We start from the raw sequence: 26,521 nt of genomic DNA on the forward strand, positions 1-26,521 counted from the left end.
TTGGCATCAAAGTATACCAGTAAGTAAAAAGACAACAAGTTTTTAGATCAGATATTTTCAAATAACTACTGCATAAAATATGGCTTAATTTGTTAATGTATGTAACAATAATAATGATCCCATAGCGCATTAGGTCCATAGTTTGGACCCGTCTCTATAGGATGTAAAACAGATAAATAAAATCATAATCATAGTAAGGGTAATAATAATAATACAAATAATAATACAAATCTACAAAGTAACTATTAACTAAAGTTACGAAATAACTGTAGGAGTCAAATAAAAAAGACAATATTTACCTTGAGGTGTTGTGGAGTATCAGCCAAAGTATCGACAGTAAAATACTCAAGTAAGTACAGTATTTGAGCACAAGTAGTTTGTTTCCAATACTCCTATAGCTGCAACCTTCTCCTTGCTGCAGAGGAGAGGGTCTGACTACTCTCGAACCTGCTCACACACCTCCTTATATCACCAGGGCTCACGTTCGTATGCGTGAGGAGTGTGCGTCATTTCCCCCTGGGCCGCGTGCTGCTTACGGAGGTTGCGTAAACGCTTACAGTAAAGGGGGGGTCGGAAAAGGAGGAAAGAGGAATGTGTTGTGGCTGTTCTATCAACTTTTCATTCTTTAGAGTCATGGTTCTCAACCTGTGGGTCGGGATCCCCAGGGGGGTCCCCACATTATTTTGGGGGGTCCCCAGATGATTAACTTAATGTGCAATGTTGTTTTCTCACTCACCAGTAAACAAACCAACATAAAGTTTAAGTGTATAGAGGGTATCCACTATCCGCACAACACAACAAAATGTTATACCTCTGAAGTGAAAAATTAAACATTGGCCAAATTGTCGAATATTAGAGCCACAAATTGTGAAAATGGCAGACATCTACATGCTCACAACGCCTCGCGTTGTGAGCATGTAGATCTGCTATTTTCACAATAGAACCGTTGTTGTTATGCATCAACTCTTAGTGCTCGTCAGGGTGGGGGGGGGGGGGGGGAGGGGGGGTCCCCAGTTAAAATATCTTTATTTTGAGGGTCGCGGCCTGAAAAGGTTGAGAACCACTGCTTTAGAGCAGCGATGGAAGGAGTATGTCTATACTTTTTTACTTAAGTAAAAGTATCAAGTACTCGTCCGGAATTCAAAATTAGGAAAAGTGCAAAAGTAAATGAGGGCATGGTAACACCGCCCAGATGTTCTGCCAATGCATTTCATTTGGGAATGGAGTGGTTTCTTGCAGAAATCCGCAAATTCCCATTGAAATGCATTTGGCAGAATTTGCGTCATAAGTAGAATAAAAGTGCACTTTTATTCTAGGGGGAAAAAAACATTCTGTTCCTATTGAAATGCATTGGCAGAATCCACTCTCATAGATGAAATAAAAGTGCGGTGTGATCGTGCCCTTATGCAGAAGGTCCCATTTCCCCAACGTTTTCAAATAGTAAAAGAACAACATGTGCCTCTGAGATCAGATGTGGTGAAGTAAAAGTAAGGGTATGGTCACACCAACGTGTGGCTGCCAGCTGATATTGAGGATTCTGCCAATGCATTTCAATGGGAATGGAGCTGATCATGGAGAAATCTGAATTTTTGAGAATTCTACTCCATTCCGATAATAATAAATAGCCGATCTACATGCTCACAACGGCTCGCGTTGTGAGGCATTGTGAGCATGTACCTTAGATCTGCTATTTTCACAAGTTCTATCTCTAATATTTGACAATTTGGCCAATGTTTAATTTGTCATTTTAGAGGCATTAAATTGCTACTTTTAGAAATGTCCAAATACCCCCCAAAATAATTTGGCGACCCCCATGGGGGTCCCGACCCACAGGTTGAAGTACAGAGCCAAAGGTGATGTTTACTAAGTATGGAGGGTGTAAGTGGTTAAATGTTGAAAGGGAAGGAGGAATGTGTTGCCCGGGGCTGTTGTATCAGTGGCTCATTCTCTATTTGTTGGCATGATTTAGGAATCCTGAAACACACCCAGTGGTGGAAAACAGTACTCAAATGTTTTACCTAAGTAAAAGTATCAATACTGGTCCAGGTTAGGGCCACTTAGGCATTGCCACATACAGTAGGCATCGAATGCCTGACGGCGTCGAGATTATTAGCCTAATGTGCAACATAGTTTTCTCACTCAACAGTAAACAACCAACATACAGTATAAGTGTACACAGCGTATCTGCACATTTCTAAAGTGACAATTTAAGGCCTTTTTTTATAGCAAGAACATGGTGTACTTGGACATTTTGATTGCATAATTAATTATGATTAAGATGTACTCCCAACTGTATGAGAGGTGGTGAGATATTATGCAATGTTCAAAGATGCTGACAAAAAGTGCTGACAACAGTGGGAGTTCCCCCAAAGCTGAGATCAAAATAATGACTCACGCCGTTGGGCTATTGTTGGCTTGTTAGCTGTTGTTAGCTTGTAGCTTACTGTACCTGTAACTAATATGTGTTCTTTTAAAGGAGTAGCTCACCCCCCAAAAAAGTAGGCCTACTTTTCTATCAATTGATTTCGTCGACTAAAACTATGAAGAAAAATGTTCGTTCTTTGCATTCTTGAATCTCCTCTCCTCTCCTCTCCTCTCCTCTCCTCTCCTCTCCTCTCCTCTCCAATGACACACACTCACTGAGTAAATGTAATTAGTTGCTTTACTGCATGCTTTGCAGTTGAATTAGAATCGAGGAAACAGCTTTCAAAGTTGCGTGAGTTTGTCCTCTTAATTTTTTCTTCGTCCATCGTGACTCAAAATAAAGTAGCCTGTGACACACGGCTGTGAACGTGTGGGTTGAGCTGTCACTGTGCACATGTCCCTGCATCACCGTGCACGTGACATTATCAATGTCACAACCATGACTCTCCTTTTGCACTATTGCAACATCTTGATCTGCATCACTGCCTTGAGAAATCAAAACGAACACATTGGAGTATTAGCGATAGTTGACCCCCAAAATGCCTTTTTTCCATCCCATGGAGAATTGAATTCATGGATTCTTTTTTTTATCACATTCCTAAGCCAATAATTTGAATAAACTCTGTGTCTCCATAGGGAACACAGCAGGTTCTTTGCGTCTCCATAGGGAACCACTGATGGTCATCAAATTACCGGTATTGGCATCAAAATGCAAGCACACGAAACCAGGAGATTTGACATGACTCGAGTGTGTGCCGCCAAAACTGTTTAAAACATTGTTACTCTATAAAGAATAAAGTACTATGGTGTGCTGCCTATGGCTGTTGTCATTTTTAGTTTTAAAGTGAATGCAACTAACCGTCCGATGGTGTGAGTCGGCACTATCCCATAGAGTCTCTCAGCAGTGGCACTATCCCACAGAACAGCAGTGGTGTAAAGTAGCAAAGTACATGCACTGAAGTACAATTTTGAAGTATTTGTACTTTACTTGAGTATTTACAATTTCCAATACTTTTACTTCTACTCCACTACATCTTGGATCCAAATATTGTACTTTTACTCCACTACAATTATTTGAAAACTTTAGTTAGTTACTTTGCAGATATAATATATATTATAAAGCATACATGAACCACTTTAGCCCTATTTTATACCGTGGCTATTTGAAAATAGCCGATCTACAAGCTCACAACGTGTCGCATTGCGACACGTTGTGAGCTTGTAGATCTGCTATTTTCAAACATTTTGTACTTGGTACTTTAAGTACATTTTGATGCCAACACTTTCATACTTTTACTCAAGTACATTTTGAATTTCTGACTTTTGCTTGTAACAGAGTATTTCTACATTGCAGTATTGATACATTTACTTAAGTAAAAAATGCGAGTACTTTTTCCACCACTGCAGAACTGTATATACTGTAATTTATGATGGATGTTGGTGTCTTAGCTACAAATACGTACTGTATGTTTTCCAGCTGTCAAGACGCTGAAAGGGATAAATAAGAGAGAGGGACGTGGGCAGCTTATCCCAGATCTACAGACGGGAGAGAAACTGGGTAAGTCAAATGTTCTGTTCTGTTAAATAGAATAAATGGTAAATGGTGCATTTATATCGCCTTTATCCAAAGCGTTTTACAATGTGCATTACATTGTAAAACCCAAATGTCCATCGCTACTTTGGAAGATAAAAACAGAACGTAAAGCTAATCTGATTTTTTTTCTCAGTTCCTACAGAAACTCAGAAGGAGATTAACAAAGACTTTGGAAGTGACACATGTCCTGAAATAACCAAGAAGCCCGAGAGAGGCTTCCGTTCCCATAAACACGACGGGAAGTTTCCCGCTCAGAACACCTCAGATACAGCCACCAGTGTGGACATAGAGACTAGAAAACAAAGTACCAGAAAACTAAAGAAAAGGGCAAAGAAACCCACTCTGAAACATGTCCAGAGTGGGTCAAGAAGAGGCCGGGTACTGACAAAGACCAGGACATGGGGGCGGCTACCAAGTCAACGGGGAAAAGGGAGCATTCTGAGGGTCAGGAGCACTGGAAAAGAACGGGTGATGCGGGAGAAGAGGGCGAAGCGGAAAGGGGCACGACTAGCGAGGACGTCACGTCAAGGGTCGGGAGGGGAGGAGACAGCTCCGAAACCGAGAGGGCAGAGAAAGGGCGGAGCAGCAGCGAACACAAGGCAGATGAGGGCAAAAAGACAACGATCGGCCTGTTACAAGAGGTCCCAAAAAAGGTCCCGAAAGATATCCCAAAAGAGGTCCAAAGAAGAACGAGACATAAGCGGTATTAACCAAACAGCGGGGGCTTTGAGTGATGTGGCACAGGAGACAAACACACACGTGGACAGAGAGACTCTGAAATTAAGTACAGAAGAACAAAGGACTGAAAAAGGCAAAGAAAGCTGCAAAGGTGACATGGCAGAAGAGGCTGGAACAGAAAGGGGTGCGACTAGCAAGGACACCACGCCAAGGGTCAGGAGAGATCTTGATGCCGAAACCAAGAGCAGGACGGCCAGAAAAAGGCAAAGGAGTGAACACTCCAGGCCAGAGGCAGTGGGTAAAATGAGACGCAGACAATCCCTGAAAGCTACTGCCAAATCCATTTTGAAAGCAGACGGCATAAGCACAACTACGGATCCTTCTCGTAAAATGAATGTTGTATCCAAGTCTTTAGCTGAATTAACAGAACTGTCCAACAGCTGCCCAATGGGAGATACAGCCCAAACTGTTTCCAAAGTCAACATTGTCACAGAAAAGTCATACACTGATGCTAAAAGTACAACAACATCAGATGTGCGTGCAAACAACTCAAATCTTGCCATCGGTTCCAAAACTATTGCGATCACATCCAGACCTGTAGCTCCATCTCATGCTACAACCATCTCCAGTGCAACATCCACCATCTCCAATTCTGCCCACCTGACCCACACCATTTCCAGTGCAACTCCAACCATCTCCAAACCCACAGCACACATCTCCTGTGCGTCTCCACCGATGTTCAAATCCAACTCCAAACGTATTGCACACATCCCAATTTCAACTCCACCCATGTTGAAGTCGACCACAGCCAACTCCAAACCTATCGCACACATCCGTCCCATGTCAGCCCCACCCATGTTCAAATCCACCACGACCATGGCCAAACCAACTACACCTACACCCACCTCTAAACCAAATACTACCCCGGCCTTCTCAGAATCTATGAAAAGTCTGGACTTTGAAACTGAAGGTGCTTCTGATCCTACGAGAGCTTCGGGTGAAGCTGCCGCCACCACCTTCAGCCCGACTGTCACAGAACCAGAGGCCTGCGATACTGCAGATGCATCCACGGTCGAAGTCACCTCCGAAACGTCCGAAACCATTTCGAAAACTGCAACCCACCAACAAGTTACAGAATTATCTGTGACTGTCACCAAAACCCATCCTGCATCTACCTTTAAGAGCAGCCCTGTAGGAACATCAGAATCCGCCAGGCGATCCAAATCCACAACAAATAGACCTGCAGTGGGTTAGTATACAGTAAATGTTTTTTACGCTTTTTATTGCAGTGTTGCAGTATTATATCTCTGCTGTCGGCCGAAACCTCCTAACTCCAAAATGTTCAATGCTCAAGTGGAGTTAAGAGGTTTTGATTGAAGGGCTTTTTACTACTTTTCATTGGTTCAATATTATTTTAACCAACACTCAGACATAAAGGGTGTTCAATAGCCCTGATTTATGTCAAAAACCTCAAAAATGGAGTTAAGAGGTTTTGGCCAGACAGTGACGATATATAGCATGATTAGCATCATACATGTACATTAGTGACATTGCCTTAGTTATAAAAAAATATATTTTGAAACCAAAACAAATGAATTGCAACACAAACTATAAAAAACACTGTTTCACCTTCACTTCACCCTGATGATAAATGCATCAACCATACTCCACACAAAGTCAGTTTGTATGCAGGGGGAAATCTCGCTCTTTCGAACGACCATCATTTCGACAACGGAGCTTCGGGAGGGTTAGCGACTCACCCCACGGAGGTTAGGGTTAGGGTAAGGGTTAGGTTTGGGTGTCGAAAAGATGACACGTAGAAACTGAGTGCCGCGCTGTGAGCTTGTAGATCTGCTATTTTTGAAAAGTTGTGAAAATGTGTGCTGTGGGAGCTGGGGGCGTGTTTCTCCCTCCACGTCATCAGCGGCCACAACCTAGGTGCGGTCGGCGATAGGGCCTTTCTGTGTGGAGTTTGCATGCTCTCCCCGTGTCTCATAGGGTTGGCGTGGGTTAAAAATTATAAAAAAAAAAAAAAAAAAATGTGCAAATCTTTGAATATATTTTTAAGCGAACATTTGAAACTCAATGTTTGCTTCTGGGGATCCCTGGAACGTAATATTTTGAGATGGGGGTCCGTGGTCAAATACATATCATTTTGGGGGTCCTTCACATGAAAAAGTTTGAGCACCACTGACATGGAAACTGGGTTAAACCCCCTCCCCCAATGAAGAATATTCATGGGGGGCCCACAGTGAATCCTTGTACCCAGGGCCCAGAAACACCCCTGGGAACAGTTCCATATACTGTCAAAACGAATGGAATGACAACCCAAAGGTTCCTTGATGTCTGCATGAACAACAGAAACCTAAACACATTTATTGGGATTGGCAATTCACTTCCATGTAATGACCGAGGATGATTTAAACCTGGAATTCTGGACTAATTGTAATAAAGTTACAGCTTCTTGACACATAAGATATCTAGCTAGTAAGATGAGGGGGGGAAAAGCATGTATTGCAGAACTATGTGGCCAATCAATGCATAGCTAATAAACATAGGATGCCTTTATAGATGTCAGCCCATATTAGGCAGTTTAAGCTCCCCGTTTCTACAACCGCAACACGAGGCGGGACTACGGCTGCTATGACGTAATTGCCGTATAGCGGTCCAAATCGTTAAGCAAACAGCCGTCGGCGACGGGGTCCCACCTCTTTTACTGAACTCTTTGGTTACCATGGCGACGCGTCTACGCAGCAGACGTAGTAGACGCTACGTGGGAAGGGACCTTCTGGCGTTGTAGAGACGGCTGCTGCGGCGGCAGGTTGATCTATTGGGCGTTGATCATTTCCGGTTACCCTTGTCATCTGCCGTAGCCGTCCAAAAGCTTAAAGTCATCCACCAACCATCAATTATCTCCCATCTTTCCATCCAAAGGTAATGAAACAAATCAAAGCCCACTGGCCACTGGCTCACAGTCTTCACCAATGTACACCTTACGCACTGGCACCCAGCCAGACGGACCACAGAGCTGTGACGTTAAGCTAGAGAGTTCTCAGGACCCCAGGACACAGCCAGTGGCTCTTCAGTACTCCAGGACACAGCCAGTGGCTGCTCAGGACTCTATTAAGCAAGAAGGGATTCCTGAGGACTCCAAGGACCTCCAAGAACCTCCTGGTTCAAGGCAAGAAGCTCCTCAATGTTCTGCCACACGACCCTGGCCTCCCCAGTGCTCTGCTGGAACTCAAGACATCACTTCAAGCCGTCTGCCCTTTTACCTGAGAGCCGTGTCAGAAGCCGATAGAAAGCGAGTCGTGGGTGAGTGAGTTTTCACAAATGAAAAATCTGTGTGATGGTGAGATTTGGTTGCAAGCGTGTCAACAAAGAAGGTTACATTTTAGATTCAAGTATCAAGTAAGTATTACATTGTAAGTCTTAAGTAAGTCCCAAGTTAAGAGGCAAAGGCCACGCCAAATCCTATGAAAGTTGCATGCATTGTAGTTGAGGATCTACATTTCTAAGAATGGTGAAGATTATAAAGATTGCCATGGCTATATAGAGACTAACTTTATTGTAAACTGGTTTCCTTGTTAGTTCACCTATGAACTGCTTCACACCAAAGAAAATACACACATACACTGCACTGAGTTAATCCTACAAATAAATGGAAGTGAAAGTCAATTAATACAAGTAAGATTCCTTAAGGGCGAGAAGCGACCGCATGGCGTGAGGATAAAACATAATTAAAAATATTCAGTGTAAATCTGAAACATTACCAAAGGATTAACGACTTTGGTCACCTCGCCTCAACGTTTGGTTGTGTAGTGCATGTGTCATAATGTGAGCATGTGTGTGCCCATGTGTGTGTTCTTTTCCCCAGGTCTGAGCTCGATAGTGGAGTGTCAGTGTGTAGAGACATCTCAGAGAGAGACGGTCTTCCCATTCTACATGTGTCGTAGCTGCCACCAGAACGTCCAGCTTCAACACATCTGTAAACACATCACCAGCTTCAAACACCAGTTTAACTATATGGTCAGTGGCCTCTCTAGTACTACTGCTCTGTCACATGCCAGACAGTTAACTTCTACTAACTAAACAGTGGCTCTGTTTAGACAACAACGATCAACAAAAAACGGCAAAGTGCCGTTACGCTGTCACCTTGTATTCTGCATTTGAGGAAATGCATGAGGAACTCTTAAAATGATGTCATGCTCTAAAGTCTGAGTACATTTAATTGACTACATACTTTTGCAACCAGAAAACTGTTAGGGTCTATATTAGAAGAAATGTGTAGGATCGACCCCAGGTGTTAATGGATAGGATAGCATTTTGTGATGGTGTCACAAATGACCTGAACGCTGATAAATATGACTAGTACAACAGTGGTTGTGTTGAGCTACGGTTTGAAATGGGTTCTGTTTCGTTTGTTTGGTCATTGCGAGAAGTGCCCCAATATAATGGAAAATGTTCTGTATGTTTGTTTTTGTCAGTGGGAGAAGCACCACAAAATAATGTCTGGAATCTGGAATCTGGAGGACTTCAGTGAGGAACACAAGAGGGAAGGCTTTGAGCTCGCCGTCAACATGGTCACGGAACGGGAACAGTTTAACAAAATCGATGTTGAGGTAATCATTTGGATCATTATTATGGTAAACCATGACGTTAACCTCTCTCTGCAGCGGGTTCACCGCTGTGTTACAGTTGGTGGAACTGTAATGGAATTAATACTTTACAGGTTCAAAAGCTTCCCTCGCTATTTTCGGCTGAAATTACCAGTTAATTGCTGTCTGGCAGAAACCTCTTATCTCCATAATCTAACTTGTTGTGTTTTTTCGTAATTGTAATGTCCTACTTGTTCATATCACAGTGTCACACAAAAGCATCAAAAGTAGCACATCTGCAATGGGCAAAAGTAGTCGATCTTTTTGGGGAATTTGAATCCTGAAAAGTAACGTTTTTGGACATATGAGTTTTCCACCCGAGAGACGATTTGGAAATTCTGGTGGAGGTCTTGTTGTTATTAAGCTACATGCAGCGGGGTTACTCGTGGTTGTTGTGAGATAATCTAGTACATTATGCTGAGCTCAGGACAACTGAGGGCATCTTGAAAATACTGTGATGTAGTCTGATTTAAAAATCGGCTTGATTTTAAAACTCGCAGTCGAGTCTGGACTTGTTTATATTTTTCTTCTTATACTATTGTAATGTTTTCTTTTGTCAACCTCAAGGTGAGACTGCTTGACAAGAACTCATATGATCGTGTCAAAGCCGCATCATTCAATGAAGGTAGTCCTTAATCACAATCTTTCTCTCTCTCGCGTAAAGAAGTTATAATGAACCACATCAGTGTCATTACAGTACGGGTCCTTGAATGTGTGCTGTTGTAACTGTAGTGTATTGATTGTTTGTAGGCATCAACATACTGGAGGACATCTGGAGACAACAGACCTCCTCCTGTCCACCTGCTGACCAACAACCACCAGGTGAGAACCTCCCAAAAAGTCGTTGTCTAGTGAAAACTATGCATGTCCAAAACCTTCATGTTTTCGTTATTATTTTAAAAACTATTTAAAATTGTGAAAATAGGCAATCTACAAGCACACAGTGTCTTGTGTTCTTTTAGATCTGCTGTTTTCACTACTTTTGTGCGACACTTTTGTATGATGAACACATTTATTTTTATTTTTTTAAGAAAAAAATGTACACACACATTTGAAACTTGGAGATACGAGGTTTCTGCCCAACAGTGACGAAAAATAGGTTGGGAGTGGCTTTATTGTCGGAAACACGTAGAGGGTGATAGTCTAGTATGTATCCTAATATATCTGTCTTTTCCCCCCTCCCTCCAGAAATGACCAAAGCAGTGAAACATGGTTTGGATGACGTGTCATCGAATGGAGATGGAGAGACGGTCAAACGGAGAAGAATTTCAAAGTCTCCCGATGGCAGTGGCACGTGTGACGGCCGCTCGGGTCCTTGTTCTGACGTCTCATCGACTGCCGTTCACTGTCCCTCTCCCCTCAGCCAAGAGGCCAGAGTGAAAGTAGAACCCACATCAGTGCCTACAACACTGGTTTCTCAAGTGCCACACTGTGAGCCTTCCCAAGTGAAGCGTGAGACACAATTAGAGCTGATCCTGAACTCACTTAAAACAATAGCGGCCAATAACTTCATCCATGACCGCGCTCCAACAATTCCAGACTCAGCTGGATCTACTCCGCTGTCGACCGAACCTTGGTTCAAAGGTTCTTCACCGGCCAGACGTGAGTCACAGACGGACCTTAACGCCACCCTGTCTGGTGCCAAACAAGCCCAAGAACTGCCCTCTAGTGAACCGATAACACCCATGGACCTGAACAGCTTTAGACAGATAATGTCTTTGGTGCAAGCCAAGAAACTAGAGAGGGCCATCTCCAACTCTGGCTTACCTCAGCCCACTGTATCAACGGTAAGCCCCAGTGAATCCATGCCAGCTTCAGGCTATGGCACCCCAGTTTATCCTTACGGTCAAGTCACCCAGAACTCTTATTTGACACATGGATATTCGTCCGGGGGTATTTCCCGAGCTCCAGAGCAGCACCCTGTGTCCTCCTCACAGTATGTAAACTGGACAGGGTTCCCACGGTCATGAAATTCCTGGAAATATTTTGAAATTAGAAAAATATTTTTCCCAGTAGGCTACTGGAAAAGTTCTGGAATTGATCAAGGGTCCTGGAAGGTCCTGGAAAAAATAGCTATGCATTGTTTTTGGTTATTGATTTTGTAATAACCTCTGAAATGACAAATTAAACATTGGCCAAATTGTCAAATATTAGAGGCAGAAATTGTGATAATAGCCGTTCTACATGCCGTTATAGCCGTTCTACATGCTCACAACGCCTCGCAACGCGAGGCGTTGTGAGCATGTAGATCAGCTATTTTCACAATAGAAACGTGTTATACAAAATTCCTCAACACTTAGTGCTCATCAGGGTGCCGGGTCCCCAGTTAAAATATGATTATTTCGGGGGTCACAGCCTGAAAAGGTTGAGAACCACTGGCATACACTACCTGTCTTTGGGCTTTGCGCATAGGAGTAAGCGACTCGTTATTGAGCTGAATTATTGTTATATAGTCCTGGAAATTGGGTTAAATATTCTGGAAATGTTTTGGAAAAGTTTTGGAAATTAATTGGTAAAAATGTGTGGGAACCCTGACTGGAGTTTTAGCTCTACTGGAGGATTGTACCCAGTCCACACTCCCCCTCAGCAGGGGACGGGACAGGATGTGGTGTTTGGAGGCACCTATAGTGCAAACCCATGCGCAGAAGCCTGGCCTGACATGCAAAGACAACGGCAGCCGCAATAATGTTTCCCGGGAAACGTCATTTTCCCACTGGTGCTTTTGTGTTTACTGTTCACCTGCCGTGGTTTAATAATCGTATGCCATACAGTTGTTACCGGTACCTTTGTTTAGTTTACTCGGGGTGGGACGATAAGCGTCATTATCGGGATAAAAAACACTCACGATAATCGTATCGTGGAAATTTCATTTATCGTGATATCATCCTCCATCATGCACTGGGCTCAATTTACCTTTTATTTGCTGAGCTGCATATCCGATTTGGTGGACTACAATATATACATATTTGATACAGTCTTTTTTTATTGACAAAATTGCAGATCTACAAGCTCACAACGCGAGCGTGTTCTGCCCCATGTTGGGGATATTTTGATTATTGCAATATCGTAAATCGCAATTTCTTTGGTCACAATAATCGTGATATGAAATGTTCATATCGTCCCATCCCTCTCCTCTCGTCTGACGTTGGTACTTATTCCAGTTCCTCTGAACCCAACCTCTGTAGAACTGTGCATACATGTCAGACTCGTTATTTCTGTTTCCTCACCTCCGTACTCCAGCCGTGACCCCCGGAATTCGATCGCATGGCAGGTCCTAATTTGCTTTTCAAGAAGCCAAAAGAGAGGAGGCTCCGCAATGGCTCTTACTTTGTGTAATGGAGGACATGTCATGTTGTTTTATGCAAAAACCCACTTGCTTGTTATGTGTGGGTCCATGTCCTGTTATTGTGTTTCACTAATGTGTTCTAATTTGTGGTAATGTTCATATCACTGAAGTGTTACCGTAGAATGAGGAAGCTGAAAAGCAAGGTTGAAAAGAAGGGTATTGTTTGTGCCTGTTTTTATTTTTTTAAATGGAGACATACTTTGTCAAGAAATAATTATACTGATACAGAATATAATACGTCCGTATAATATGTCCGTAAGAACAAAATATTTGAATGTATTCTGTTTAATGTGAACCAATCTCAAAATTGTTTTGTTGTTGCGATTCCTTTTTTATATCTCAGAATAACTACTTTATATATTTGTGTCTGTGTATATATATATATATATATATATATATATATATATATATATATATATATATATATATATACACAGTATATATATACACAGTATATATATATATATATATATATATATATATATATATATATATATATATATATATATATATATATATATATATAGTATATATATTGTATTTTTCTAAATAAAAACGGGGGTCACACCTGACTATTGCTGTAGTTGATGAGTGTGCTGGTTTTCAGATGGTACTACTCTAGCTCAGTGGTTCTCAACCTTTTCAGGCCGCGACCCCCAAAATAATCATATTTTAACTGGGGACTATCTACCCTTACCCTCTACCCTTACTTACTTGTTTACTGTTGAGTGAGAAAACAATGTGGCACATTAAGTTAATCATGGGGACCCACATGAAAACCACTGCTCTAGCTGATGAGTGTGTGTACTGGTATTAGAAGCAAATACAAAAAGCATCCACTCACTAAAGGTGCCGGGCAGAGGTCAGAATCCAAAAACAATATAGTCTGTTTGCACACTGTCTGGATCAAGCTCTAAAGTTTAAAATATTAGATTCCTCATCAGACGAAGAGCCGGTGAGGCTCGAGTGTGTGCTGGTATTCAGAACAACAGGATTATGGGTATGAATTTTAACAGCAAATTCTGACTCACCATCATTTTTTTCATGGAATTTTGACAATAATTTGATTGATGCAAATTAAACATTTCCGCAACTATTATGACTTTTAGTATTCTGGTGACTTCATAGAAATGGTCTGTGAAGGGAAACAAATCTGTTAAAATTACTTTTAGGTAAAAATGAGCTAGTTAGCCTGGACTACTTGTTCTGTAAGGCCAACTTGCTCACTAGTCTAGAAGATAGAACAACACTGCCACCTAGTGTGAGTCATTGCCAAAGAGATGGGGCAGGTCAGTGTAAGTAATTTAGTTGGAAATATTAAATGATTGTGAAGAATGAATGCTGTTGTTGGCATGCAGAAATTCAGATTTACAATTTCATGAAATACACACATTTTACAAATCATGGCATATTTTATCTATTAAATGCCAAACAATAAGTAGCCTAAAATATTATAAAGTGTGCAATATCCTATAGAAGTGTAGATAATAATGGTAACTTGGTATGCATTTACAGTAAACACAGATCATTTAGACTTTTAGAGATAATTGAATCTGGATCCAACAGGGTATTATCAACTTTTTGTCATGAAACCTGTCATCTCCCTTAGTTTATGTATGTTGTTCTCTGTGTAACTGTAAGCAGTGTTTGTGGGTCACGGACACATACGATGAAAACACAATGAATATCAAGTGTCTAAAACTTAAGCAATATTACACGAGAGGGTGTGCATTATCACGGTTATTTGGACGACAGTCTTGCTGCAGGAACGAGCCGAAGGCGAGTTCTGTAGGGCAGGGCTGAGCACTTAGAGCACTCACTTTATGATCTTAGGGTTCTGGGTTTGATAACTGACTTGCATCCCTTTACTTGATTTTGCACATGCCAGTCTTGTCAGATAGTGCCACTGCCAACTCATTTACCTTAGCATTGATACAAAAGCGCCCACCCATTAGTCCATCAAGACCATTATTGAACGCTAAAATATTATGTAATGTTAGTTTAGTGCAGGGCTACTCAACTTAAGATGGCTCAGGGGCCACTCAGCAAAATACCAAACGTCAAAGGGCCGCAAGCAAAGAATGATGGTCCCATTTTGGACGTTTACAATGATTTTGTAACACACTTCATGACAAGTCTAATAATTAAGGAAACACACAGAAGAAAACCACATTTCCACTAAAAACTCATGGGTCATTTCTTGACCCAAATCATGGGTCATTTGTGTTAGGTCAAATTTCTGGGTCATTTCTCAGAGCCACAACCCTTCCTTGAGTTATTGGGATATTATTTTGACCCAATTCCTGGGTTGTTCGAGTTAGGTCATATTTATCTGGGGGTGACCCGTTTTTGGGGTTAGTGGTAACCCATATACAGTACTTGGGTCAGTGGTCTAGCTTTGGGCCAATCAGGGGACAGGCACCATGAACCTGTTTGCAAAGCATGCTGGGAAAAGCATTTGTCTAGGTTTCCAGAGACATTTTCTAAACTGTTGGGAGCTAAAAATGCTAAATATGGCATATCCATGTGTCTGTCTTGGCAAGCTGACTGTCATATGTCTGAATTTGATTTGTCAGTATTTGAGCCTAAACCCTAACCGTAAGTGCTTGGCTGCTAGCTTAGGGTTGAGCTCCCTCCCCCAGTTGGTCTGAAAGAGAAGAACTCATGGTAGTTTTGAGATTATTTTGTTTATCTTCTCCAAACTATTCTGATTATAGTTTTATCAACATTGTTGCATATATATTTAATTATGCACTTTTATGCTGATTTTACTAAACTTTGAACAAATCATCTGAGAAGAAACCCTGAAACATTTCTGATTTTATGTTAATGTCAGATAATATTGGCATTGTCATTCTCCAGACCATGCATATGTAGGTTGTATTCATTTAGCCCACTCAACCCAAAACCTGGGTTATATTGACTACAATCTTGGGTCATTTTAAACAAATAATTTGGTTATTTATTTGACCCAAATTATGGGTCAACAGTCCAAATTTATTGTGTTAAAATAACCAAACCTGGCATCGGTCCCTATTTGACCCGTGAGTTGGATCAAAAATAACCCAAGTTGAGTTGTTTTTGACCCAGCAGTTTTTAGAGTGTTAAGCCACGCCAAACCTCATTGAACCAAAAGATTATCATGGATGGAATGATGAAATTATCACATTTGATCAAATTAGGCTTCATTCACAAAATGTGAAGTGAAAATGAACAGATCTGGTTCAATCTTTTTGTAAACGCCCTTTGGAAATAAATAACACTTCAGAAGGACTAGACTAATATCCACAACAGTGTCTGGGTATGCAAGGCTAGTGAACTTTGGCAATGTTTAAAGGTATGTTTTCTCATGCCAATGAAGCTCCGAGTGCAACAATTCAAATCAATGACTCAATGAAGTCTTTTTTCTTTGTAACAAATACAAATAAAACTGCTGTCAGTGCTGTGATATGTGCGTTGACTGCATTCGATTCGCTTCCTGACTCATATCCCTAACCTACGGAGTGCACCGAGGCTCAAACATCACCGCCTTTGACAGGCTTCGAAAATTCATTTTTATTTGTATGATCATGACGGGCCACGCAGACATGTGGAAAGGGCCGCATGCGGAAAGGGCCACATGCGGCCCGCGGCCCGCGGGTTGAGTAGCGCGGATTTAGTGTGAGGTTAGGGTTGGGTACAGTACATAGTCTGTCGGAACAGCCGTGTATCACTAGCATATATGTTTAAATAAATAAAAATCCCACATAGCATTCCAGGTGATAATTATGTTACTTGACCTATCAGCAAAATAGGGAAATAAGAGACAATTTTAAATAAAAAGACATTTTATTTCACAAGATTTCTTGTTATGAGGCTAGAACACACACGCACGCACGCACACACACACACACACACACAGGAATCAGGAATAATTGCCCAAGTAGTTTTTTTGGCCACACACGCACGCACGCACGCACGCACGCACGCACACACGCACACACACACACACACACACACACACACACACACACACACACACACAAGGTTGCATCACCAGAATGTAAGTTCTGCCCTAAGTTAGGGAGTAAAGTCCTTACTAGAGGCTTAGTAACTACTAGTTAGTTTGTAACTAAGTGAGTTACTAACGGGTGTTGCACCACGACTGCTTAAGGCATAACGTAACAAGTAATGCGTAGACTGTTCCTAAAGTAAAGTATAGTCGCATACAATGACGTCATAGCTCCCGAATCCAATGAAAACAAGCTGTTTCTAAAGCTTGTATCGTCTTTTGTCAACAGACAGAGCTCCGTCTCTCCACTGGCATGTACACAAAGTCATATTGATACGCGTGCTCATGGCAAGCGCATCCCTGCACACGGATTGTATCACAAATTATATTGGCCCCTCATGCATTTTGCCCCGTTGTGAAGTAACGCAGGGCAGCGCATATTTGGGGGGAAGTCGCTGTTGTGCTGTATGTCTGCCGCAGCTATATGCAGTGGTTGAAAAAGTACTCAAATGAATTAAAAAAGAATCAATCCTCCAATATAGAAATACTCTATTAATAGCAGACACATTGTGAGCTTGTAGATCGTCTATTTTCAAATGGCCAAAATGTATATAGGGCTTAATGTATGTTTTAAACAGATGGGTCGTTTCATTGTTGAATTAATTAAATAGCCGATATAATGCTGTCTGCCACGTTAGTAGTGTAGTTGCTCTACTCCCATAGAGATTAGTCTGGGATCACTTCACTTTTCGAGGTTTGATCTGGTCGGAAGAGGAAACCACTTTACGTCATGTTGTAGTACTCAAAGGACTACAATTTGCCGGAACTATCAAACCGGATTCAGTTTTAACCCAAAATGATTCCCCTGCGCTCAAGGACATACTTTTGGGGCCTACCTAATAATCTCCTTGATGCGGCGTTGTTTTGCTTTTGAAAAATGTGTCTGGGATATGCATCTTTTAGACCAGCTCGTAGTGACTGGCAAGACTACACTAGGCTACTCGAGCATTTTAATAGGGATTGGGGAAACAAACCAACGGAACCAAAACAACGCGACGCTGCTTCTTCGGCTTGTGGTTTCCGCCTAGACCGGATCAAACCGCCCGTTGTTAACGATCACCAGGCTTTCCCTCAGAAAGCCTGGTGGGCGACCCACAGGTTGAGAACACCTGCACTAGACCAGTGGTTCCCCTGACTACAGCATTTTGCTATGACATAATGACATCAAAAGTCCAGTTCCAATGCCAACATGTTCTAAATACAACGGCATAATGGTAAATAACTGCTTCCTACCACCTGACAGTGGTAGGAGTCAATGCTTTCCTATTCAATGACAGTGGTAGGAGTCAATGCTTCCTATTCAATGACAGTGGTAGGAGTCATGTCATTGATGTCATTTGGTTTAACAACTTACAGATAAGTAGTTTCACACAAAGTCTGTCAATGTTTTATCGTTGACCATAAAATACATATTGCCATTTCTTAGTTTTTCTCACATACCCCCTGATGTAAACTAAACATTATTTATTGAATATAATGTATGGAATGTAATCTTAAAATATGTGAATATTAACACAAATATTACATACAATAAGAAAATACAAGCACCTTATGGTTCTGTAATTCGTCTAGTGACAACAAGGTAAACATAGGCTACAATATGGTTGCATCAAAATGTAAAATAGCAGATCTACGAGCTTGTAGATCTACTATTTTCCCATAAAATGGGCTAAAGAGTGATTTATGTTTTGGCTAAAAGACAAATTAATTCTCTAAAAGTGTGTCATTTATCCTTTCACATTTAATTGAATTCCCTGAATATAGGCTAATATAACATGTCAACATTGTGTTTTACCTTTGTCTCTTGCCAGCTCCATGTGCCCCAGAGAACGTTGGTGCCAGTCTGGCGTGTCCCAACTCGGCCCATGTGACCTGGGTAGGAAGCTCCAGTGCCACAGCTTACAATGTGACAGCAGTGGGTCAGGATGGACACATACATGACTGCTACACCAACAGTACCAGCTGTCAGATACCCAACATGAATCCTAGCATTCCTCATCACTTCATTGGAGGTAAACAGAGGGAACAACACTTACAATCTAATATCTATGTCCTAAGCTGAATTGTCTCCAACAGACTACATTGATCAGACAAAGATTAGCTCATTTTATATTTCATTTAATCAGTTGAAGCAAAAAATTAAAAAGAAATATAGCTGCAAGCAGCGATAAAGTGGCCAAGGCAAAAGCATCAAGGGAAAGCAAAGAAGACATCAAAGAGAAACTAGAAGCAGTGTTCTTCCGAACAGGTCAGGTGTTTTTTTTGGCCTACTGGTGACATGTGAGAAGGGTGGCATCTGTTCCTTGGCCTAGTGGGAATGTGTGTGCAAAATCTCACACACATAGAAGGCTGCGTTTGAGACAATTTGTTCAAAAAGGAGCAATCCTGCAAACCTTGGAATTCAATTTTAGCCAATTAGATAGAATATGATATCGGACAAATCCGTCATGATCACATCACTGTAGAGATACTGTGTACTGATTTGTGACCGCTCGTGGTGTTTTGAGACACAACGGGGCCATGGTCATTTTTCTACTTTTTACATTTTACGAAACTACAGAATGTAAGCTTTCATATGATGTATCATTAATTGAAATTGGATAATATTTGAAGAAGATACGGTCATTTGAATCTTGGTGATCCAGAAACAGCAAAGGAGAGAAAATGCCCTTCAAAGGTTTCTCATTTTAACACCTTTTCCAGGCCCCAGACAATGGGAGTGACATAGTAGTTAACCCCACCTCTAACCACTCCCCCAACCACTCCCCCACTAGCTGTCAACTGTCTGTCAATACTTGAAATTTTACAAGACAGGCCTTCAAGCCAGTAGATCAAATAATACTCATGAATGGTATAAAGTAATTAAGTAAATGTACTTAAGAAATCTACTTAAGTATAATTTTGAGGTTAAGTATTTGTTCTTACTTGAGTATTTCCAGTTTCCAATACTTAGACTCTACTACACTGTGAGCTTGTAGATCTGCTATTTTCAAATTAGTATTTTCTACTTTTTGAAAACAATTTGAAATGAAAGATGGCTACTTCATGATGTATTAATAGGCTACTAGTACTATTTGTACTTTAAGTACATTTTGATGGAAATACTTTTATACTTTTACTCAAGTAAATTCTGAATAACAGACTTTTACTAGTAACAAATATTTCTGCATTATAGTATTGATACTTTTACTTGAGTAAAGATCTGAGTACTTTCCCACCACTACTCTCTTATTTCTTTGCCCAAAAATGCGCTACCCTACTCTCTCTCTCTCTCTCTCTCTCTCTCTCTCTCTCTCTCTCTCTCTCTCTCTCTCTCTCTCTCTCTCTCTCTCTCTCTCTCTCTCTCTACAAAGTGATGCTCACTTTACCAGTCGCTCTAATTCACCCGTCATCTCTCTCTCTCTCTCTCACGGGGAAGTTCGAGTAGCGACGCAACATGTTTTGTAACATGATGGAGACGGAGGGAGGGACAGAGTTGCAGCGTGTGGCCGTATGAAATGCATGCAATAATAAGAATAAAGTTAATCTGGCGTTGATTTTAAACCAATTGAACCCCGGATCCTTTGAGCTAAACCCACCGAGCCATGACAAAGAAAGAGAGAGGGGGAGGGGGAGAGAAAGATAAAGAGAAAGAAATGTTCATCGCAAGCGACTCCTCTACAACTCAGTGAAGCTGGACTTTAACTTCGCCGTACGACATGTTGCATTCTGAAACTAGTTGATCTATACAACACGTCGCATTCAAGACACGTTGTGAGCTTGTAGATCAGCTCTTTTCACCACGCTAAAACTTGCAGGAGGACTCGGAGATAGAGTCACCGCCGCTGTGATTTAGGCAAGGCGTCCTGTTGTATTCCTGGTACATTCACAGCATTGTAACCCACCACTGATTCTCCCCTGTCACTGTTTTATTTTACGTCGGGGAGCGCTGTAATCAGCGCATCGCCTGATTTTCGCCTCCGTTTACTGGCTGTCCTGTACATTAAAAGCTTTAAGCAAGCGTGCTGATACAAAGTGAGTTGCAAACTAGCCATTATAAGAAGATACATTGATACTGTTGTGTTTACTGTTTAGAAACACGTGTGCTTATGGGCGGTGCTCGGCCAGTGGGGAGAACCACCGGAGAACAATAGGCGAGGCCAATCGCAAGCACTCTATGTAAATATGCGGAGGAATGTTCCACCCCCAAATAACTACGGAAAATGTCTTAAAACAGAGCCATGTTTAAGACTATAAAACGATGACTGTATGAATGTAAAACGCCTATCTCTTGTTATTAAAACCTTCATCAACATTCAAACTGTTTTATTATGCCTAGAAACGAAAAAGACAAAAAAATAAAATCGAATGCATTTAGTGCTATTGTAGAAATCCATTACCGCCGAGTTGTGTCTCAAAACACCATGAGGGGACACATTTGTGTGATTTTCGGATAAAATTTGAAGGAGTAATATCGAAGAATGTGTTTTACATACTGTAAGTCTGCCTTCTGGTTGCGCTATAAATGGCAGATGTGAAAAATGCACGGCACAGGTTTTTCCTTGGCCTCTGGGAAGTGTGCATACAAAGTTTTACACTAATCGGTGGTTATAGGTAAAAGCACTGTAATGTTTGATACTGATCACAACATAAGCTCTTATTGTGAAGTTGGAGATACACGTTATGAGACACCTTATTGTGACAAGCACTAGACCGGATGTCAGTTGATCGCCGGTACTCCTACAGAGAGAGTGAATAAAACAAGAGCTCCCGCGTTAAGCTGAAAGTTATATCTTGTACCTGTGTCTATTATTATATAGTTGGCTATAGTACACGTTGTATATAGACCATCACAACAAGCACAAATTGGCCTCTACACAACATGTATGCAAAAGACTGTAGGATTTGGGAACCACTTTGTCACGGGGCAGCCCGTGCCCTATAGACATATGCAATCTGCTTAAAGACATTGCACACACGCACGCACGCACACACACACGTGTAGCCCTATGTATGGTGGATCACTGTATGTGTGCTTCTTCCACAGAGCCTATGGGTGTCGGCCAATGGAGCCTGATGATTAGGTGCATTGGGAGCCCTGGCTCCCCATAAAAGACTGAGTGGAAAGCCAGTCTCTCTCTCCCTCCCCAGACGACAGCACCCTTTGTTTGTTCAGTTCCTTTGAGTTTACACTCTTTACAACACCCCACATCATACTTACCACACATACATGCATTGCTGACACTACTGATTACTGACTTACACACCTCATACTCTTGTAAATATGAGTTAACCCTTTTAGTTAATAAATTATTATTATTTATACCCCTACCATGTGTCCTCCTCAATTAGTCATTGCCTACGGGCCAGGTCGTGACAGTGCAAGTCAAACAGAACAGGGCTGTACCACTCCACTTAAATAGGGGTGGAGGTTGCCAATACTGTGGAGGAGGGGGGGTGTTAGACAAAGACATTGAGCAAAGTTTTTCTAACAGCTCTGTACATGAATTCCAAGCCTGAATATGTAGTGTAAAACACTTTCACATTTATTGAAAGGGTAATGTATTCAGAGAGAGAGACTGTAAGCTGCTATATCAGCCATTTCAAGGTAATTGGTTTCCAGGTTAGTGGTAGGATCCACTCCTTTAAAGGGAGGCTGCAAACCAGGGCAACTCTGTTATGCTCAGCAGAGCGAGATGAACAAATCTCAGTGAGAGTTGCAAGGGCCCCATAGCCTAGTGCAGTGTTTGTTATTTTTGCCTTTTTCTTGAGTTTTGCCTTTTGTTCCTGTTCCCGAGTTCTCTATTTTTAGATTGTTGGCAAAGTTTATTTTTGCCATTTTTGAATTTTGGGTTTCACTGTACAAAACTGCATGGTGGGGGCTGGATAAATAAAAATCTTAACGAGACACAAATTGCTTATTATAAGCAGACATGGCAACCCAGGTACATTCAGAGCCCAGAACGCCAACTACTGACACTTTAATGCAAGGACAACAGGAAATCAAATGATGTTTTTCAGGACAGCTTTTTCAGCCTCCGCCTCTTTCAGGATATGAACAGGATAACAGGGGCGGTGCCAGGAATAACATGAATATATAGAGATAAATACTGAATAAAAGTACAAAGGTATTGGCATCAACTTGACATTTTTTGAAAATAGCAGATCTACAAGCTCACAATGCAATGCAACGCACGAGCATTTACTGGAGTAGCCTAGAAGTAAGACTATACAAGTGAAGTATAAAATACCTCAAAATTATACTAAGGATAGTATTTGAGTAAATGTACTCAGTTACTTTTACACCACTGGCATTGTAGACCCAGATGCTTGTGAAACATGATAAAGAAATAGTCATGCAATAGTATGAATTTCAGTTTATTTACCCAAAGGATTTGCAATTGCAAAATATTATAGCAGCATTATTTTCTGTAAGTGGCTAGCAGAGTCAGACTTAACTAAACTTAAATTGTTTTTATTGAAAAACGTTGAGGGGAAGGCGGCTGGGGGTCAAAACTTGGAACTTTAGGGGCTCACATGGGGCTGCTGTCCTGTGGGCAGAGCAGACTATGGATTCCAATTGGGGGGTGTTGGAACCCAGCCAGCCTAGGTGGGGGAGGGAGAGAGAAATGAGGTGAGCTTCAGAATAATTACAGTGAGCCACAAGGTAGAGAAGAGGTGTTCAATCTGCCCGTTCCACACAGTTCAGAATAATGAACCCACTTACACTGCCTTTCTTTGGCTTCAATGAAGCAATCTGGGAGCTGGTACTGATTGTCAGCTGATTGTCAGATGGGCTTCAGGTGTGAGGCTGAGCTTCCCCTGCATGGTTTGAAACAATAAATGAATAAATGAATGCACTCAAACATCATTACTTTATAAAGAAACTCAAAGTCATTACTTCAAAATCAAATCAAACTAGGAATGAGTGTCACTGCGGCTGCTTTTTCCTACCCATAACCATAGGTCAGACAGGATTGTGTCAGTCTTTCTGCAGGCTCGCCATCTTTCAGATTCAGTTCTAGGCAATAAACCTGGCCCGGATCAAAGAAAAAGGCCAAATGAATAGAAAAACAACAAATTCAAATAATCTGCTGCACTACAGGCTTGAAACAAAATAATTCCATTAATCTGCCCAACTAGGCATTGGCATTAAACTCAAAATACATCAATTCAATAATCAACGTTGCAGCTAACATACAAGCATTACATTCCAAAAGAAATCGTTTAACATTTAGATCCCAAAACCAAAAACAACATAACATTTCAGAGCACATGGTCAGCTTACCAAGTCACATTGTTCCTCCATCACACACAGCTAGTGTATCGAGTGGATCGGGTAGGTATGGTCAGGTGAGGTAAATCTAAAAGCCAAATTATAGTATGGGTAAGTATAATGAATGAAACTGTTAGAAATTGGAATAGTTGTTAGAATAATGAACAGTGTACAGACCTGCAGCTGCTGCATAATGTAGCAGTGAGTAGCAGCAACCACCAGCACCATGCGGCTTGAGAGGGGGGAAGTGGCCTCAACTCAACCACTATTTATACCCTTGCTTAAGAAGGTTGCCATGTTTGGTCGGGTTGCCATGTTCAGTTGCAGTACCAGGGTTTTCACGGCAAAATGTTGTAAAATGTATTTTAAATGCATGAGGTAAGGCTTGAACAGGGGACTTCTGGAATGATAGACAAAGGCCTTACCAGGTGAGCTATACACAGCTCTGCACAGTGAGAAAATATTACTTTAAATGTTTGTTTTAGAAGCAGAAGAATAATTTGCATAAAACTTGCAATGTTGATTGAATTATTAAAAAAGCATGTTTCAATTTAAAAAAAATCCGATCTGAAAGATCTTTAGATATTGGTCCAAAGTTCATGTAAAAAAAGTTCCGTGCACGTGACGCGAAAGTTCCGGAATAAAAGTGGGTTTAAGTGTTTTACAAACTGCTCAAAATGGCGGAAAATCTAAGGGCGGAGCTTACTTAACAAAGACACAGATGTCTTCCGCTTGAGTCAAGGCACGCGTGTAAGCAAGTTGCATGTCTTCAAACAAAACGAGGCATGACTTATGACCCTTTAAAGTTTGAGTTTTCAAACGCTTCGTATAGCGCCCCCCTTTGGCCAATTGGAGTAAGATTGCTTTCAGTGATATTTGGACTAACCCTCTACATATTTGCCAAATGCCATGAACGTGTCACTTTGCATGTATGATTTAGAGGCAGAAGAATAATTTGCATAAAACTGCAATATTGAGTGAATTATTAAAAAATAATGTTTCGCTTTAAAAGAAATCTGCCGAGACAGATCTGACCGTATTGCTCCAAAGTTCATGTAAAAAAAAGTTTTGCGCACGTTACGTGCTATCTCCCAGGAGGAGATAGATTTTGACTGTTTTTCATATAATTCAAAATTGTGGGAGAAGTAAAGGTCAGAGGTCAAAAGTCAGAGCGTAAAAGTTGTTCGGCATGAGGAGACGCATAAGTGTATACAGGTTTCATTGCTGTACCTGAAACAGGGCATGAGCTACACCAGTTCAAAGTTGGCATTCTTCAAAGGCTTCCTACAGCGCCACCCTTTGGCCAATTGTTGCGAGCTTCGCGTTTTAGCCGTTTGGCATAGTCCTCTGCCATACTGCCGAGTTTCGTAAAAAGCGACTGCACGGTCTAGCCGCTAGAGAAAAAGTGGCGGAAGAATAATAGTAATGATGAAGTCCAATATCAATGAGTGGCCTTTTGCCACTTCGTGGCCTTGGCCACTAATAACCTTGTTTTCTCTCCACTTGTTCTCTCCATCTCTCCAGGTCCCTGCTCCCCCAGTAATGTTTCTGTTTCTACAGAATGTGGGGCTAGCACAGTGTCACATATGTGTGCGCCACACACATATGCGTGAAACATCTTCTCCGTATCGTCTGAGAATGGCCACTGGGGGTGCCGTACTAATGCATTGTCAATGGAAGGTTGTTTGGTGTTTTGTCGTTGCCGTGTCTCTTGGCCAAAAACGACAAAAAAACAAACAACTTTCCATTGACAATGCATTAGTACGGCGCCCCCAGTGGCCATTCTCAGACGATACGGAGAAGATGTTTCACGCATATGTGTGAGCCCAGCCTAGCTCAACCACAGCCTGTCTTTTGGCCAAGAGACACGGCAACGTCAAAACACCAAACAACCTTCCATTGACAATGCATTAGTACGGCACCCCCAGTGGCCATTCTCAGACGATACGGAGAAGATGTTTCACGCATATGTGTGTGGTGCGCCATAGAGAGACTTCCGCATTGCCGTAAAGGTAACAAATGCAGAAGTCTCACTAGGAGATGTCTTAATGTGTAAGGCTAACACACAACTCAAAGCCCGGCCATCCCTTGCATATCGCCGCTAAAGCAGCCCGCACCAACGTGGCTCCATCGCACAACACAATGCAACACAACACAAGTTACAATTGACAGTGCAAGTTGAATGTTTATGTACCTGATTGCTGTTGCCACAGTCTCATGTCCAGAAGATAAACGTGCTCCATTGTCAAACGGAAAGTAAACAAACACTTTCTGAAAGGGGGGGCTTAAACTCCCAAAGAGTGCACGACACGAGTCAAGAAAAGTTGGTTCCTTTTTAGTTTTGTTGACAAACAAAACTCTTTACCTAGGGTTTGGATGTCACTTTGGAAGTCACGTGGGCATGGGAAAGTGATAAATGTCCCCTGATTAGGCCACGCGGGCGGCGTTAGGCTGCCTCTAGGCTGCCTCCATGTATTGCATATAGAGGCCCGCCCCTGAGTTTCAACAGTATGTC

General features: G+C 41.6%; 1 protein-coding gene across 1 annotated transcript in view; it reads right to left on the reverse strand.

Annotated features, from left to right (window-relative positions):
- The window catches only part of LOC308292373 (protein NLRC3-like), a gene marked incomplete at its 3' end in the record, with an annotated part of 202,764 nt that overhangs the window by 70,550 nt on the left and 105,693 nt on the right, over nucleotides 1-26,521 (reverse strand). The window lies entirely within an intron of this gene.

This window comes from Nannobrachium achirus, assembly GCF_963921795.1.
Source record: "Nannobrachium achirus genome assembly, chromosome: 10".
Classification (NCBI taxonomy): domain Eukaryota; kingdom Metazoa; phylum Chordata; class Actinopteri; order Myctophiformes; family Myctophidae; genus Nannobrachium; species Nannobrachium achirus.